Source organism: Arachis hypogaea, chromosome 5, assembly GCF_003086295.3.
Source record: "Arachis hypogaea cultivar Tifrunner chromosome 5, arahy.Tifrunner.gnm2.J5K5, whole genome shotgun sequence".
Lineage (NCBI taxonomy): Eukaryota > Viridiplantae > Streptophyta > Magnoliopsida > Fabales > Fabaceae > Arachis > Arachis hypogaea.
The window spans coordinates 93,484,860-93,504,391 of record NC_092040.1 but is presented as its reverse complement, the minus strand read 5'-3'; the positions used below and the strand labels follow the sequence as shown (position 1 = coordinate 93,504,391).

The window sequence follows — 19,532 nt, the reverse complement described above, 5'->3', positions numbered from 1 at the left end:
AAAATGCCAACCAATAATTTTATTGGTTATTCATCTTTTCACTTATTGCCAATTTAAATTAAATGGTCATGTTTCTTACAAAATATATATATTTTAATTTTTTACAAAGATATTTATTTAGTTACACTGTAAAAACGAACCTAACTTGTAAAAAAAGTAACAATTTAAAGAGAATAACAATATTTTTAAATAAAAATAATACTTTTATAACATATCAAAATTAAATTCAACAATGTAATAAATAAAAAAAAATATTTTCATATGAAAATAATTTGAGTCTTTATTGTGATATTTAAAAAATTACATAAATTTTATATTATATCTTTAATATAAAGATCCCATGCATGGAATGGTGAAAAAGTGTATAGTAGCTACCTGGTGATTATACAAATAACGAATAATTTCTTTCTTGTGTTCTGCTCCTAAAACATCATCAAGGGATCCTGTAATATATAATGCCATTACCTGCAGATAATCATGGTCAATTGAATCAATAAGTAAAGCTAAAAAATGCTCATTAACATCCATGCATATATATTTATATTTATATTTATATGACATCATCTCAAAAATAAATAAGATTACCAAATATGATCAAATGTAATACCAAGTTGCCAACTTATCAAAATGACATCATTATTAATAAATATAAAAAACAATTTACATATGAAAACTTTAATATAACCTAGCTAGCTGCTAGCTAGGTGGTATAAGCATAAGGCTGAAATTGTGGTTTTAAAATACTAAAGCTTGTGATAATTTGATATGTGTGTGTGAAAAAAAACACATAATCATAGAAATGGAGATGAAAGTGAATAATAAACTTGCATTAATGAAGAATCACACTATTTACAATATTAATGATAACTATATATATAATTATATTGCTCTAACTAATTTTTGTATAGTTCAGCAAAGTTAATGATAATAGATCTTAACAAATTGCCTAACTAAGCAAGGAAATACTAACAATTTCTAACTTTCTATTAAATAATAATTAACAACCAGTATAATTAAGTAACACTCTTTCGTAAGGTTGGAGTATTGAAAGAGAAGAGGTGTAATAGTCCAAGCTTAGAGTAAGTTGCAGCACAGGAACAAGTGGTTTGGTGCGAATGTCAGCAGTTTGGTTGTCAGTAGAGATGGATAAAAGATGAATCAAATGTTCCTGTAATTTGTCACGTACAATATGACATTCCGCCTCAATATGCTTGGTGCATTCATGAAACACTGAGTTTGTAGCAATGTAGATGGCAGAATTGTTATTACAATACAAGTTGATGGGTTTTTGAAGTGGCACACCAAGATCCTTAAGAACATAGCTCAGCCACTGAACTTTCCGTGTAGCTAATGCCAACGCTCAATATTCAGCTTCAGAAGAGGAAGTCGCAACTGTGAGTTGCTTCTTGCTCTTCCAAGTAACCAGAGAAGGACCAAGGTAGAAGCAATAGGCAGAAATGGATCTACGAGAATCAGGACAACCTGCCCAGTCTGAGTGAGTGAGTCCCGTGAGTTGCAAATCAAATTTTGCAAAAAAAAAAAAAAAACCAAGCCAGCAGAAGGAGAACCTTTGACGTAGCAAAGCATTCTATGCGCAACTTTTAGGTGTTTAGTAGTTGCACAATAAAAAAATTAACTCAGCTTCCCAATAGCATAGCTTATATCAGCTATGGTATTGAAAAGATATAGAAGTTTTCCTATGATCCTTCAAGAGTATAGTTTGTGAGCAATTTCCCAACATCCTTGCTGAGTTTAACCCCATAGTCGATAGGTGTGGTGGCAGGTTTGCAATTCTCGAATCAAAATTTTTTAAGCAAGTCAAGGACGTAACTTCCGTTGATACAGAGCAATACCACTCTTAGATCGTGTCACCTCCAATCCAATAAAATACTTTAAATCCCCTATGTCCTTGATTCAAAATCTGTCATGAATCACACTCTTAACCAACTCAATCTCATGGAAATTATCTACTGCCAACACTAAGTCGTCCACATACACTAAGACAGTCATAAAAACAAGTGCTGTAGATTTGATGACCAAACTGTAATCGGACTTGCGTTGAGTAAAAGTTAGCTCAAGAAGAACAGATTTGAGCTTGCAATTCCATTGTCTGCTCTCATGCTTCAATCCATATAAGGATTTTTCAAGCTTGCAAACTTGGCCAGGTGCAGCTTCTAAACCCGGGGGTACCTTCATGTACACCTTCTCATCAAGCTCACCATGTAAGAAGACAGTATATTTACGTCAATTTGCTTTATGTGCCAACCCTTAATAGCAGCAACAACTAGAACAAACCTTAGAATACCTAATTTAACAACCGGACTAAAGGTGTCCTTATGATCCACCCCTGCTACTTGTGTGAATCCCTTGGCAACCAGGCATGCCTCGTGTCTCTCTACTGTTCCATCTGGGTGATACTTCACACAAAACACCCATTTGCAATCGATAGCTCTTTTACCAGCTGGTAAAGAGGTTAGCCTCCATATTTCAAGGAGTTCATCTTTAATAGCTTCTTGCCAACAAGATTGAGTGACAGCATCCACACAGTATTTTGGCTCTAAATTTTGAATGACAAGAAAAAATACAAGATGCATGGGAAAAAGCCTAGTGTATGATAAGACATTAGAGATGGGTACTTTTGAGTGTAAAGCTGTGATTTAAGCTGAGCATGGTTGATGGCCTGACATGCATTCATAGTCCTGCAAATATGCAAGTGGCCTAGTTTGTCTCGTAGACCTCCTCATCACAACACTTTAAGGCAATATAGAAGATGGAAGAATGGCAGTTACATCACTACTTGAACCCACTATGTGTGATGGAGACTCTAAATGATCATGAAATTTAGGATAACGCAAAATTTCATCATCATTATATAAATCACATAATGCATCATCATGATTTAAAGTACTGATGTGTTGTGAGTTATCATTAGAAGGATTTAATTATGGAATAACAATGTCATTATTGCCCAAAACCCAAATCTGGGTACCTTCCAAAAAGATGTAATCAAAATCATCATGAGAGGCATTATATGTAATATGAAACTTTGAAAAAATTCTATTATTTGACTCATTTTTATTACAGTAGGGAAAGCAATCTTCATAAAACTGAACATCTTGAGATAAGAAAATCTCTCAGGTTTAAAAATAAAAAAGTAAATAGCCTTTTGTTCCCTCTCTGAATCCAAGATGCAAGCACCTTCTTGCTCTCGGATCTAATTTGGTTTTATTCCTTGTAAGGCTGGCAGCATATGCTGAACAGCCAACAATTTTGATGTTGGAAATGTCAGGTAATTTTTTATAGAGGACTTGATAAGGCAATTGAATTTTCAAAAAAAGGGGTAGATAAACAATTTATCAGAAAAACTGCATGTCCAACACCATAGTTCCAAAATGTTTTAGGTAAATGTGCATGAAACAAGATAGTTCGAGCCACAACAAGAATGTGTTGATGCTTGCGCTCAACAATGCCATTTTGCTGTAGTGTTTCAATGCAATTCAGTTGATGAATAATTCTATTTGAATCGTAGAAACAAGACATTAAGAATTCAAGGCCATTATCTGTTCTTATTGTTTTGACTACTGCATGAAATTGAGTCTTTGCGAAAGCAACAAAGTTCCTAACTAATTAAGATGCTTCTGCTTTAGTTTTCATGAAAAGAATCCAGGTAAATCTGGAATGATCATCTACAATGATTGAAAAGTAATGTTTACTAAGGAATGTGAAAATTGAGATAGGTTCCCAAATATCAACATGTATTAGCTCAAGGATAGTTGCTACAACAGTAGAGCTATCAGTAAAAGACAATCGTTTTTGCTTGTCAAGATGACATGAGTGACAAGGCTCATGACTTATTTTACAATCAATGAAATTAAAATATTTTTGTAATGCAACTAGCCTATCATGGGTCTTAATCTATTGTGCCATAAATATTGTGAATTAATGATACTAGAAACCATTGTGATGTGGGGAGAGCCTGAATTTCTTTGTTCAGAAGATACAAACCATCAACATTGTTAGCTGCACCAATCATCCTCAAAGTGTGTAGATCCTGTATCTCACAATTCTTATTAGTAAAGCTTATTTTGCAATGAAAGGATGCAATTAACTTAGAAATAGATATGAGTTTGAAATTAAAGGTGGGGATGAACAAAGTATTGGTGAGATATAGATTATCAAAAAATAAAATGGTTTCCATAATGCAATTAGTAATGAGTGCACCATTGAGTAATCTAACAATAATGGAATCTATTTTAAAGTGATTTTGAAAATCTTCGAAAGTATAAGAGACGTGATCCATGGCTCCAGTGTCTATGACCCATGGCTTATGTTTTTGAGTGAAAATATTTAGAACCTTGATATGAAAATTAAAATGCAAACTATGAACCATTCTACGTTGATGAGGAGAATGACTGATTTTGGTTGAAACCTGGCTAACGCTATGAGCATGGTGTGCATCTTGCCTGTTGAGCATTGCTAGAAGTGCCTCTCGTTATTCTAAAGTGAATTCATTGATGGTGGTTTCACTTCTAACCATCTAGTGATCATTGAGATCATTATTGTTGTCCTCAGTGTTGTCAATGGCTGCCATACAATTGAAGACAAGCTTGTTATCAAAACGAGATTTGAAGTTGGGTGGATAACCATGCTTTTTGTAGTAATTGTCCACAGTATACCTAAATTTTTCACAATGGGTGCATTGCAATTTATTTTGGCCTCCTTGCCCTTTTCCATCCCGAGTCTTCCCTCTTTTGCCCCGACCTTTCCCTCCACTCTGTGAGGAACCTGTAATGCTCGAAGAAGGAACAACACTGAGCAAAATCTTGACCTGTAAATCATTGTCCAAGCTGAAGAGTTGCCTGTCCTGCTAACTGATCATGGACAAGATCTTACTCACACTAGGCAGTTCACCCATCAACGTGACTTGTGACATAACGGTGGAGTATTGTTCACCAAGGCCACAAAGAAATTTTATGACTCTGTCCTCCACTCTGTGCATTCGAACAGTCCCTAGTCCACAATGACATTTCACACAATCACAGGTAGGAACAGATCTAAAATTATCAATTTCTTCCCAAAGGTTCTTCGGTTTGGCAAAGTAAGCAGTAATATTCATATCACCCTACTTGAGTGCATACACCTCTTCATTCAACTCAGCTACCCTGAAATGATCAGCCTGATAATAGCGGCTTGAGATCGTTTCACAATTCATAACCTACGTTGTTCCAAAGCTGATAGATGTCTAGGTTGAGGGAAAGATTTATCCAGGCTACAACATAAGTGTTACATTATTACTTCCATGCCTTGAAAATCGGATCAGTTTTCTCTGGTCTCAATATGGTGCCATCAACAAATTCTAATTTGTTTTTTGAAGTGAGAGCAATGACCATGGCCTTGCTCCATGTGCTGTAGTTCGCACCAGTAACGGTAACATTGGTAATAGGTGATGAGCGGATAAATTATACGCTTTTTGGCATTGTTTTTAGGTAATTTTTAGTAGGATCTAGCTACTTTTAGGGATGTTTTTCTTAGTTTTTATGTAAAATTTATATTTCTGGACTTTACTATGAGTTTGTGTGTTTTTATGTGATTTCAGGTATTTTCTGGCTGAAATTGAGAGACCTGAGCAAAACTCTAATAAGAAGGCTGACAAAGGACTGCTGATGCTGTTGGATTCTGACCTCCCTGCACTCGAAAAAGATTTTCTGGAGTTACAGAACTTCAAATGACGCGCTCTCAACGGCGTTGGAAAGTAGACATCCATAGCTTTCCAGCAATACATAATAGTCCATACTTTATTCGAGATTAGAGATGCAAACTTGCGCTCAACGCCAGTTCCATGTTGCATTCTGGAGTCAAATGCCAGAAACACGTCACGAACCAGAGTTGAACGCCAAAAACACGTTACAACTTGGCCTTCAACTCCAAAAGAAGCCTCTGCACATGTAAAGCTCAAGCTTAGCCCAAGCACACACCAAGTGGGCCCCGGAAGTAGATTTCTGCATCAATTACTTACTTCTGTAAATCCTAGTAGCTAGTCTAGTATAAATAAGACATTTTACTATTGTATTAGTCATCTTTTGACCACATATCTGGTCCTTTTCCCTATTTTTGAATTCGTATGTATTTTGTGGAGGCTGGCCATTCGGCCATGCCTGGACCATCACTTATGTATTTTCAACGGTGGAGTTTCTACACACCATAGATTAAGGGTGTGGAGCTCTGCTGTACCTCGAGTTTTAATGCAATTACTACTATTTTCTATTCAATTCAGTTTATTCTTGTTCTAAGATATTCGTTGCACTTCACCATGATGAATATGATGATCTGTGACACTCATCATCATTCTCACCTATGAACGTGTGACTGACAACCACTTCCGTTATACCTTAGACCGGGCTCATATCTCCTGGATTCCTTAATCAGAATCTTCGTGGTATAAGCTAGAATTGATGGTGGCATTCATGAGAATCCGGAAAGTCTAAACCTTGTCTGTGATATTCCGAGTAGAATTCAGGGATTGAATGACTATGACGAGCTTCAAACTCGCAATTGTTGGGCGTGATGACAAATGCAAAAGAATCAATGGATTCTATTCCGACGTGATCGAGAACCGACAGATGATTAGCCGTGCTGTGACAAGAGCTTTTGGACCTTTTTCATTGAGAGGATGGAAAGTAGCCATTGACAACAGTGATGCCCTACATATAGCTTGCCATGGAAAGGAGTAAGAAAGATTGAAGGAAGGCAGTAGGAAAGCAGAGATCCAACAGGGACAAAGCATCTCCATATACTTATCTGAAATTCACCACCAATGATTTATATAAGTATTTCTATCTTTATTTTCTGTTTATTTATTATTATTATTCAAAAACTCCATAACCATTTATTATCCACCTAACTGAGATTTACAAGATGACCATAGCTTGCTTCATACCAACAATCTCCGTGGGATCGACCCTTACTCACGTAAGGTTTATTACTTGGATGACCCAGTGCACTTGCTGGTTAGTTGTGTAGAGTTGTGAAGAAAAGTGCTGAGTTAGTAGATGCGCATACCAAGTTGAATGCCATTATTAGATATCACAATTTCGTGCACCAAGTTTTTGGCGCCGTTGCCGGGGATTGTTCGAGTTTGGACAACTGACGGTTCATCTTGTTGCTCAGATTAGGTAAATTTCTTTTTGTTCTATTTTCGAAAAAAAAAATTCCTTTTGTTTTCAAAAATTATTCAAAATTTTTAAGAATGAATTCTAGAGTTTAGAGCATGGATCTGGCGTTGAACGCCAGAAACAAGCAGCATCCTGGCTAAACGCCAGGAATACACCCTGAGAAAAGCTTGCGCTGAACGCCAGAAACAAGCATGGAACTGGCGTTCAACGCCAGAAACATGCTACAAATGGGCGTTGAACGCCCAAAACAAGCATGAAGCTGGCGTTCAACGCTAGAAGCAAGCATCAATCTGGCGTTGAACGCCAGGATTGCATGCAGAGGGCGTTTTACACGCCTCATTGGTGTAGGGATGATAATCCTTGACACCTCAGGATTTGTGGACCGCACAGGATCCCCACCTATCTCAACTCACCTTCTCTCCTCTTCACACAATCCAATAACACTCTCCCCTAAAAACCCTTCACCAATCACCTCAATCTCTCTTTCCCATCACCTCTTCACCACTCACATCCATCCACACTTTCCCATAAACTCCATCTACCTTCAAAATTCAAAATCCCTTTTCCCACCCAACCCACCCAATATAGCCGAACCTTAACCCCTCTCCCTCCACTATATAAACCCCTCCATTCTTCTTCATTTTCATACAACACAACCTTCTCTTCTCCTCCTTGGCCGAAATACAACCCTCTCTTTCTCTCCTTCATATCTTCTTCTTCTTCATCTATTCTTTCTTCTTTTGCTCGAGGGCGAGCAATACTCTAAGTTTGGTGTGGTAAAAGCATATCTTTTTTTGTTTTTCCATAACCATTGATGGCACCTAAGGCCGGAGAAACCTCTAGAAAAGAGAAAGGGAAGACAAAAGCTTCCACCTCTGAGTCATGGGAGATGGAGAGATTCATCTCCAAAACCCATCAAGACCACTTCTATGAAGTTGTGGCCAAGAAGAAGGTGATCCCTGAGGTCCCTTTCAAACTCAAGAAAAATGAGTACCCGAAAATCCAACATGAGATCCAAAGAAGAGGTTGGGAAGTTCTGACCAACCCCATTCAGCAAGTCAGAATCTTAATGGTTCAAGAGTTCTGTGCCAATGCATGGATCACTAGGAACCATGATCAAAGTGTGAACGAATCCAAAGAATTATCTTACAATGGTTCGGGGAAAATACTTAGATTTCAGTCCGGAAAATGTGAGGTTGGCATTCAACTTGCCAATGATGCAAGGAGATGCACGCCCTTACACTAGAAGGGTCAACTTTGATCAAAGGTTGGACCAAGTCCTTATGGACATATGTGTGGAAGGAGCTCAATGGAAAAGAGACTCCAAAGACAAGCCGGTTCAATTAAGAAGACTGGACCTCAAGCCTGTGGCTAGAGGATGGTTGGAGTTCATCCAACGCTCTATCATCCCCACTAGCAACCGATCCGAAGTTACTGTGGATCGGGCCATCATGATTCATAGCATCATGAATGGAGAGGAAGTAGAAGTTCATGAAGTCATCTCTCTCGAATTCTACAAAATAGCCGAAAAGTCCTCCACCATGGCAAGGCTAGCTTTTCCTTATCTTATTTGCCATCTATGTTACTCAGCTGGAGTTATCATGGAAGGAGACATCTCCATTGAGAAGGATAAGCCCATCACTAAGAAGAGGATGGAGCAAACAAGAGAGCCCACTCATGGATCCCAAGAGACGCATAAGGAAGCTCGTCACCAAGAAATCCCGGAGATGCCTCAAGGGATGCACTTTCCTCCCAACAACTGTTGGGAACAACTCAACACTTCTCTAGAAAATTTGAGTTACAATATGGATCAATTAAGGGTGGAACATCAAGTGCACTCCATCATTCTCCATGAAATTAGAGAAGATCAAAGAGCAATGAGGGAGGAGCAACAAAGGCAAGGAAGAGACATAGAAGAGCTCAAGGACATCATTGGTTCTTCAAGAAGAAAGCGCCACCATCACTAAGGTGGACTCATTCCTTGTTCTTATTTCTCTATTGTTTTTTTTTTTTTTTGGGTTTTTATGCTATATGTTTGTTTATGTTTTGTATCTCTACTTCATGATCATTAGTATGTAGTAACTATGTCTTAAGGCTATGAATAATTTCATGAATCCTTCACCTCTCTTAAAAGAAAAATGTTCCTAATTCAAAAGAACAAGAAGTACATGAGTTTCGAATTTATCCTTGAAATTAGTTTAATTATATTGATGTGGTGACAATACTTTTTGTTTTCTGAATGAATGCTTGAACAGTGCATATTTTTGATTTTGTTGTTTATGAATGTTAAAATTGTTGGCTCTTGAAAGAATGATGAACAAGAGAAATGTTATTGATGATCTGAAAAATCATAAAATTGATTCTTGAAGCAAGAAAAAGCAGTGAAGAACAAAGCTTGCGAAAAAAAAGTGGCGAAAAAAATTAGAAAGAAAAAGCAAGCAGAAAAAGTCAATAGCCCTTAAAACCAAAAGGCAAGGGTAAAAAGGATCCAAGGCTTTGAGCATCAATGGATAGGAGGGCCCAAGGAAATAAATCCAGGCCTAAGCGGCTAAATCAAGCTGTCCCTAACCGTGTGCTTGTGGCATGCAGGTCCAAGTGAAAAGCTTGAGACTAAGTGGTTAAAGTCATGATCCAAAGCAAAAATAGTGTGCTTAAAAACTCTGGACACCTCTAACTGGGGACTTTAGCAAAGCTGAGTCACAATCTGAAAAGGTTCACCCAGTCATGTATCTGTGGCATTTATGTATCCGGTGGTAATACTGGAAAACAAAATGCTTAGGGCCACGACCAAGACTCATAAAAGTAGATGTGTTCAAGAATCAACATACTTAACTAGGAGAATCAATAACACTATCTGAAATTCTAAGTTCCTATAGATGCCAATCATTCTAAATTTCAAAGGATAAAGTGAGATGCCAAAACTGTTCAGAAGCAAAAAGCTACAAGTCCCGCTCATCTAGTTAGAACTAATATTCATTGATATTTTGAGCTTTATAGTATATTCTCTTCTTTTTATCCTATTTGATTTTTAGTTACTTGGGGACAAGCAACAATTTAAGTTTGGTGTTGTGATGAGCGGATAATTTATACGTTATTTGGCATTGTTTTTAGGTAATTTTTAGTAGGATCTAGCTACTTTTAGGGATGTTTTTATTAGTTTTTATATAAAATTCATATTTCTAGACTTTACTATGAGTTTGTGTATTTTTCTGTGATTTCAGGTATTTTCTGGCTGAAATTGAGAGACCTGAGCAAAACTCTGATAAGAAGGCTGACAAAGGACTGCTGATGCTATTGGATTCTGACCTCCCTGCACTCGAAATGGATTTTCTGGAGCTACAGAACTCCAAATGACGTGCTCTCAATGGCTTTGGAAAGTAGACATTTAGAGCTTTCCAGAAATATATAATAGTTCATACTTTATTTGAGATTAGACGACACAAACTGGCGCTCAACGCCAGTTCCATGTTGCATTCTGAAGTCAAACGCCAGAAACAAGTCACGAACCAGAGTTGAACGCCAAAAACACGTTACAACTTGGCGTTCAACTCCAAAAGAAGCCTCTGCACGTGTAAAGCTCAAGCTCAGCCCAACACACACCAAGTGGGCCCCGGAAGTAGATTTCTGCATCAATTACTTACTTCTGTAAACCCTAGTAGCTAGTCTAGTATAAATAAGACATTTTACTATTGTATTAGTCGTCTTTTGACCACATATCTGGTCCTTTTTCCTATTTTCGAATTCATATGTCTTTTGTGGAGGCTGGCCATTCGGCCATGCCTGGACCATCACTTATGTATTTTCAACGGTGGAGTTTCTACACACCATAGATTAAGGGTGTGGAGCTCTGCTGTACCTCGAGTTTTAATGCAATTACTACTATTTTCTATTCAATTCAGTTTATTCTTGTTCTAAGATATTCGTTGCACTTCACCATGATGAATGTGATGATCTGTGACACTCATCATCATTCTCACCTATGAACGTGTGACTGACAACCACTTCCGTTCTACCTTAGACCGGGCGCATATCTCCTGGATTCCTTAATCAGAATCTTCGTGGTATAAGCTAGAATTGATGGCGGCATTCATGAGAATTCGGAAAGTCTAAACCTTGTCTGTGGTATTCCGAGTAGGATTCAGGGATTGAATGACTGTGACGAGCTTCAAACTCGCGATTGTTGGGTGTGATGACAAACGCAAAAGAATCAATGGATTCTATTCCAACATGATCGAGAACCGACAGATGATTAGCCGTGCTGTGACAAGAGCATTTGGACCTTTTTCACTGAGAGGATGGGAAGTAGCCATTGATAATGGTGATGCCCTACATACAGCTTGCCATGGAAAGGAGTAAGAAGGATTGAAGGAAGGCAGTAGGAAAGCAGAGATCCAACAGGGACAAAGCATCTCCATATACTTATCTGAAATTCACACCAATGATTTACATAAGTATTTCTATCTTTATTTCTGTTTATTTATTATTATTATTCGAAAACTCCATAACAATTTATTATTCACCTAACTGAGATTTACAAGATGACCATAGCTTGCTTCATACCAACAATCTCCGTGGGATCGACCCTTACTCACATAAGGTTTATTACTTGGACGACCCAGTGCACTTGCTGGTTAGTTGTGCGGAGTTGTGAAGAAAGTGCTGAGTTAGTAGATGTGCATACCAAGTTGAATGTCATTATTAGAGATCACAATTTCGTGCACCAATAGGTATACCTAGATTTTCAGACGAAAGAATATAGTAAGGGCTTGCCAGATCTTGATGCGTATTAGTTTGCTTGTTAATGTGACTCTGAATCTGCGCTACTTGATTGAAGAATGCAGCAAATTGATGTATGTCCATGGTAGGAGTGGCTCCTCCAAATCTAGCACTTGAATTTGCTTCCATAGGCTTTTGAGAAACTTCGAATTTGAGAGTAGAAATCGCAACCTTTCTCTCTCAATCTTGTTGATCAGAAACTCGTTATTCCACACTATTAGAAAATCAGTGAAATAATAGAGCTATCATCAAATTCTGTGGCATGAGTTCATGAGAGAAGAAGAAAGAAGACAGATGAGAAAAGGTCGAAGAAAAGGAAAGGAAAAAAATGTGAAGATCGAAAAAATTGAGCAAAAAGAAGGTTCATGAACATTGCATCAACATTGACGTTGGATTCTTCATTATTCGCAATCGACAATGTGTGAATCAGAGAACAAGCCACTCTTTCCTCAATCAGAATTTTTGTGTTTTTCCATTCATACTTATCACACCATGTGATAATTTGATGTGCGTGTGGAGAAGAACATACAACTAAAAAAATTGAGATGAAAGTGAGTAATAATATGGCTATATATATGGCTATATTACTCTAATTAATTTTGTACAACTTAACAAAACTAATGATCACAGACCTCAACAAACTGTCTAATTAAGTAAGGGAATACTAAGAGAGTAGTAACAATTTTTAACTTTCTATTAAATAATAATCAACAACTAGTAAGTAACAAAGCTCACCAAAGGTTGAAGGAAAAATAAAGGGCCAGCAGATTCAGTAGGCCAGTGGCCATCGTGTGCTTGAATAGAAGAAAAGAAAATGAGAGATCTTCGCATCGTTATAATCAATGCTTCTTTTGTTATCTTCTCTTCTTCCCCTACTTTCACTGCTGCTGGAATTGGTCCACATTTTGTTCTCCTTTCTTAGCTGCATGTGTGCGAGTCAAGTTATTACTTATTATTAAGGTTAATTTTTTTTCTTTTGGGACAAAAAGTATCTGTTTCAACAATTTTAATGTTACCTATCATATTAGAATTTTTATAACAAAAAACTTTAGAGCTTTATTTTGTGTCTATTTCTATAGATCAAGAAGAAGAATGCTCAAATGATAGTGCTAGTGATAATGATCGAGTTCTTAGAAATTTTATTTTAGAATTCACATGATATTTGTAATTATTAAGTTGTCTATTTTTTGTATGTGATGGTGATTGAGTATATAATTAAATTTTAGGATTTTACATTATATTTGCAATATTGCTAAGTTATTCATTTTTTGTTGTTTTTTTTTACCTTTTGAAAAGAATAATATATTTTAATCATGTTCACTTTTGTTGATGTGCTTTTTTTGGTATAATTATGTATTAAGTTATCTACGATTACGTTCGTTTACAGGAATAGGACACTGAAACAGTGATACTAAGACAGTGACACTGAGACACAAAATCGTGTTTGACAGATGAGACATGAACAAAGATATTGTGTCCAGAGATACTAAATTAGTATATTTTCTATCCATCCTAATAGGAATGACACAACTTATTTTTCATTTTTTCTTTCATTATTCTTGTTAATTTGTTATAATTATATTTTTTATTCTTATATTTTTTTCAAATTTTTTGAATGAAAAAAATGAGAATAAATTAGATTTTTATAATTTGTTCTATTATCACCAAACAGAATACAAGAATACTAAATTCTATGTCTCTGTCATTTATGTCTTGTTCTCAGTGTCTTGTCTTGTCATATTCATAGAAACAAACATAGCCTATAAATTTTAGTGTAGATTGGGTATCATGATGGCACCTCGAAGGATTCAAACAATAGCTATTACATCGACATCTACAACACCATCAGCTATTTTAGCCCGAACAGCCCTTGTTCCAGCCTTGGGAACCCCTGCTCCAGTCTCAGCAACCCCCATTTCATCACCAGCATCCCCCATTTCAGGACCAACATTTACCCCTGTTTCATTGCGTATCGTAAAAGAAGAGCTTCACGTGGAATTGCAACAAGCAAGATGTTGAAAATAAGCACAAATAGAAAATTGGAATTGCTGATATAGAAAAAAGTTTGATATAACAGAAAACGTTACGTAGGAAAAGTTTGATATAGCAAGTACGCAAGTAATGCATAAAAATGATTTTAACTAAGGCTAATATTGCTTATTAAAATTAGTGCTCAAAATTGCGTTAACACTATGAGTTGTACCAAATTGATGAGAAACACATTCAAAATCTACCGAACAATGTTCTTCCAAAAACATGAGAGATGATAGTGTGCTACTTTAAAACTACCTTTTTTTCAGGTTTGGATTTTTATTATGACAACTATTAAAATGTTCTTATCTTGTCTTGTTGCTTTAAATCAATGATATAATTATAACTTAAATTTTTTCTTTGTGAGTTTGGTATTCTATAGAAAAAAAAGTTCAAAAAATAAAGATAATAGAAAGTATGACGTTGTACCATATATTGTTGGTCGAAAATAATTTCAAGTTGTTAGACGTGATCGGGTAAATAATTTTGAACTCTTTAATTTATTTAGTGTTATATTTTTATGTCAAATTTACACTTAATTACATGTGATATTTTATATTTTAAACAAATTATAACGTAATTCTAGAACTGGTGAAGAGCCTGACATTCAAGAATTGTGATAAATTACTCATAAAAAATAATAAAAAATGAGTCATCAATAAAAATGCTAAACAAATTAATGTAACAATAGCCTTTCCTTTTTACTTTTGTATGAAAATTAAATTTTAACTTCATTCATCTTCAAATGACAATTTGATACACACGTGTGTGTATATATATATATATATATATATATATATATATATATATATATATATATATATATATATATATATACTCTATAATATGCACGAAGATACTAGCTTCATGATCAATGAATCTTATGAAATTAAAAATTCTATCACTTTAAATAAAGTATTTGTAACTATGAGAGATGAAAAAAGTGGTGCAAATTATGACATAAAAATTTTAAACACTAAATTAAGAATTTAAGTACAACTTAAAGAGGCAATATAAGATCGCGAAAAGCTAACAAAGAAAATAGTTATGCTAAAAAAAAAACTTAAAAAGCAACGAACACGGTAAAAAGAAGAGTTAGCTTAAGTGAAATCTCAATTGGAAGCTCAACAAACCCTTATGAACTCTTTGATATAACACACTTTGACAATGAAAATGGTTTAACAATTAAAGATACATGTAAAATTATTTATGGTATTAATACATATTTGTACATGGTTAATATATTATTAGTCTAGGTTTAATTGCATATGAATCTATTTATTATATTTTAGTTGTGTTATGGTTGAGAAATGATAAATGCTAGAGCAATTTACATAAATAAATTAGTTGCCCTTTAAATTTACGCAATTACATTGTTTTCGATATGAAGACGCAAATACATTGTTTCATATATCTATAGAAACCACTACTGTCACGTAAGCACATAATCCGTTATAATCAGCCACGAATTACATGCAAATGGGGAAACACAGAAACCGCTAGAGACTGTTGCGGTTTCTGTTTATTTGTGCTTGGCCATAAACCGCTACTGACAGTAGCGGTTTATGTGTATAGGGACATGTGCGTAAACCGCTGGAGGCTATAACGGTTTACGTTGAACAAGATATTTGCTGTTTCTATATCATTTCGGTGTCAACTTATATGTTATGATTTTTTCATATCCTGTCTTCATATACATGGGCATGCGGAGTAGTCTTAGTAAGATCGAATTTTGATAATAATTTTATATGGTGTTTCATTTGTATTTCTTGCTTGTGAACTAGAGTTTTAGCTTTATTTTGTTTGATTAGGGAGAATGCATGGCTTTGATTTAGTTTAGTGTGTACCGGAATGTGATTTTAGAAAATTTCTTATATATTTAGATGTTATTTTATTAGCTCAACTTATTTTATTTTGTTGAATTTTTTTAATTTAATTCTATGTTTGTGATTGAATAACTTAACTAAAAAATTAAAAAAATGAATTTATAGACTAAAAATACTACCCACCATTTCTTTTCACAAAATGTCCAATAAATTTACTTCTAACAAAATAGCTCACGTTAGTGAACATCAAGAAATTTTTACTTACGATTTTTATTTCCTAACCTCAGTTTCTATTTTATTCTTTTATATATATATCCTGAAAAAGTACATATTTCTTATACTCTTATATTGTGAAATTTAAGAATTTTTTTTATATTTTAAATTCTAAGTTCTATATTTTTTTAATGAAGAAAAATATTTTTGTTATTTTTAAAAAAAATATCACAATAAATATGGAACACAAAATTTGAGAATTTTTTTTAAAGATAACAAAAATATTTTCCATCATTAAAAATTTCTTGATTTTCACTAACGTGAGCTATTTTGTTAGAAGCAAATTCATTGGACATTTTGTGAAAAAAAAAAACCGCAGGTAGTATTTTTGGCAAAAATGTCTATAATTTTTTTTAATCTTTAGTTAAGTTATTCAATCACAAATGCATAATAAAATTAAAAAAACTCAATAAAATAAAATAAATTGAGCTAATAAAATAACATCTAAATATATAAGAGATTTTCTAAAATCACATTCCGGTACACAGTAAACTAAATCAAAGCCATGCATTTTCCCTAACCAAACAAAATAAAGCCAAAACTCTTCACAGCAAGAAATACAAATGAAACACTGTATGTATAAGATTATTATCAAAATTCGATCTTGCTAAGACTACTCCGTATGCCCATGTATATGAAGACAAGATATGAAAAAATCATAACATATAAGTTGACACCGAAATGGTACAAAAACAGCAAATATCTTGTTTAACCTAAACGGCTATAGCCTCCAGCAGTTTACGCACTGTCCCTATATACATAAACCGCTACTGTCAGTAGCGGTTTATGGCCAAGCATCAATAAACAGAAACCGCGACAGCTTATAGCGGTTTTTATGTTCCCATTTGCATGTAATTCGCGGTTGGCCATAGCGGATTATGTGTTTACGTAAACTGCTATTATGCCAGTAGCAATTTTTATAGATATATGAAACAATGTATTTGCGTCTTCATATTGGAAATAATGCAATTACGTAAATTTAAAGGACAAACAATTTATTTATGTAATTTAGTTTGATAAATTTGGTTGTGTAATGATTGAGAAATAAGTGATGAATTGGTTATTTTTTTTATAGAATTGTAGACAATGAAAATATCCAAATTTAAAAAAAAATTCTGCCAAAAGTTTTTTAAAAATTTTGAATAAAAGAGAACGAAAAAATTATAATTAGTGTTATATATTGTTTCTAATTTTTGTTTTAGTTTTCATATTGATAAGAGTGCTAAAATGATGACAACATATTAGCTACAAGATTTAAGAATATTTTAATTAATTGAGACATTAATTTATGTGAAACTTCTAACTTGTGATTAAATTTGTAGAACAAACTTTAACGTTATTTTACTTTAAAATAATTTTAGTTAAATAAAAGATGTTTGAATTAGCTATATTATTATATATTATATAAATGTTAACTTGCTCAGTAAATTAGTTAATATATTAATTAATAAAAAATAATATAATTTGATAAATTATATATATATAATTTGTATTAAAAACTTGTTATAAAATAAATATTGTGTTTTTATAACTAAAAAATAAAAAATTACAAAATTAAATTATTTTTTGTAACAAAATTTTTTTATAAAAATATTATATTGTTACAAAAATTATTTTATAGGACAAAATTTATTATTTTTTTAATAAATTTTAGTTTTTATCATAAAAATTTATTATAAAATATAATTCTATATTTTAACAATTTTATTTTTTTAACAAAACATATAATAACAACTCCGTAATATTTTTTTGGTTATAAATTTCTTTCATAACTAAATTAATATTTTTTATAATAATTTTTTTGTTATAAATACAGCTTTTTTTTTTGTAGTTGCGTAATAGAATTTGAAGTTTAGAGTTTCTCTAGTTTTTACAAAAGAAACCTTACAACCAAAGGTTTATTTTATTAGGTTATAGACATTTATTAATGAGATACAATCTAAATAAAACTGACTTTGTTTTAAGTAAGTGGATGTGATTATTACATTGACTTTTCTTTTTCTTTTCTTTGTTTTTAATTTTCTTTTAACAGAAAAGCTCTGTATACAAGCGCTAACCACTTGTATGCTTTACAAGTTACTTAAAATCCTAAAACCTAAAACGCGCTCCAATGGTTACGTTATATACACGCGCTATATATAACTACCAAATTTAAAAGATTTGTTTCCTTTCTTCGTTCTTCTTCTCCTTCTTCTTCTTCTGGTTCTTCTTCTTCTCGTTCTTCTCTCCTTATTTCTAGATTTGTTTCGTTCTTCGTTCTTCTCCTCGTTCTTCTTCTTCTTCTCGTTCTTCTTTTTCTCGTTCTTCTCTCTTTTAACTCCAGCTTCGTTTTCTATCGATTTTTGTTTACTGAAATCAAAGTTTGGATTCGTTTTGAAGATAATGGTTGATTCAACGTCAGATTCTCAGCTGAATCAGGGCGAAGTGGATTATGAATTTGAATCTAACGAAGTTCCTGAGGTTTGATTTACATACGTTTACTCTGAATTTTGCTGTAGTAATTTGTATAGCATTGTGTAGCTGAATAATTCGTGAACATTGACTGTGAGACTAACGCGTTAACATAAATCTGTGGATTGAATGTAATGTATTAGTTTTGATTAATTATCTAGAATTTATAGCAGACGCTCAGGTGTAGATCAGAGCTTTCTTTGGGTGTATTTGTTTCGGTAGTATGGGTGTATTTACACTTATGGCTTTTTCTGTTATTTTTAGCTGTTGTTGTCGTTCGGGTGTATTATATCAGACATGATTGGGTGTTTTTTTATTTTTTGTGACAGTGTATTCTGCAGCATGTGTGTTTACAACTTATGGCTTTTATTTTCATTTTAGTTGAGTTGGTGCCGTTCGGGTGTATTATATTTGCAATAGTTGGGTGTATTTATAGTTTTTGACATGGTGTATTCTGCAACCTCTCTCTGTTGTTGATGACCAGTTTATTCCGAAGGTTGGAATGACCTTTACCACCCTTGAAGATGCTGAAAAATTTTACAGGAACTACGCTAAGGTTGCAGGTTTTTCTACAAGAGTTCGAAGCACAAATAGGAAGGGAAACGAGATTAAGAATCAATTGATTACATGTAGCAGAGAGGGAAAATGGAAATCTAAAATATCTCCAACCGAGAAGACGAATCCGACAGCCGGTTTAAACTGCCATGCAAGAATTTATATACACACATTGAAGGATGTCGGTGCTTGGATCATTTCAAAGGTTATGCTGGATCATTCACACCCCTGCTGTCCAAGTAAAGTAGAGATGCTCAAACAGCACAGGGAACTAAGCATGTCCATTCGTCGTACAATAGAGAATAACGAGGAGGCCAGTATCAGACCAAGCAAAACCTACCAATCATTTGTTGCGGCTGCCGGTGGTCACCGCGAGATAAATTTTATCGAAAAGGACGTGAGAAATTACATTAGCAGGGAAGTGCGGAATATTTCCAAACAAGAAGAT

General features: G+C 34.2%; 1 pseudogene; it reads right to left on the bottom strand.

The window, feature by feature from the left end:
* Positions 1-19,532, bottom strand: part of LOC112803769 (lupeol synthase-like) — a 66,934-nt pseudogene that overhangs the window by 36,578 nt on the left and 10,824 nt on the right.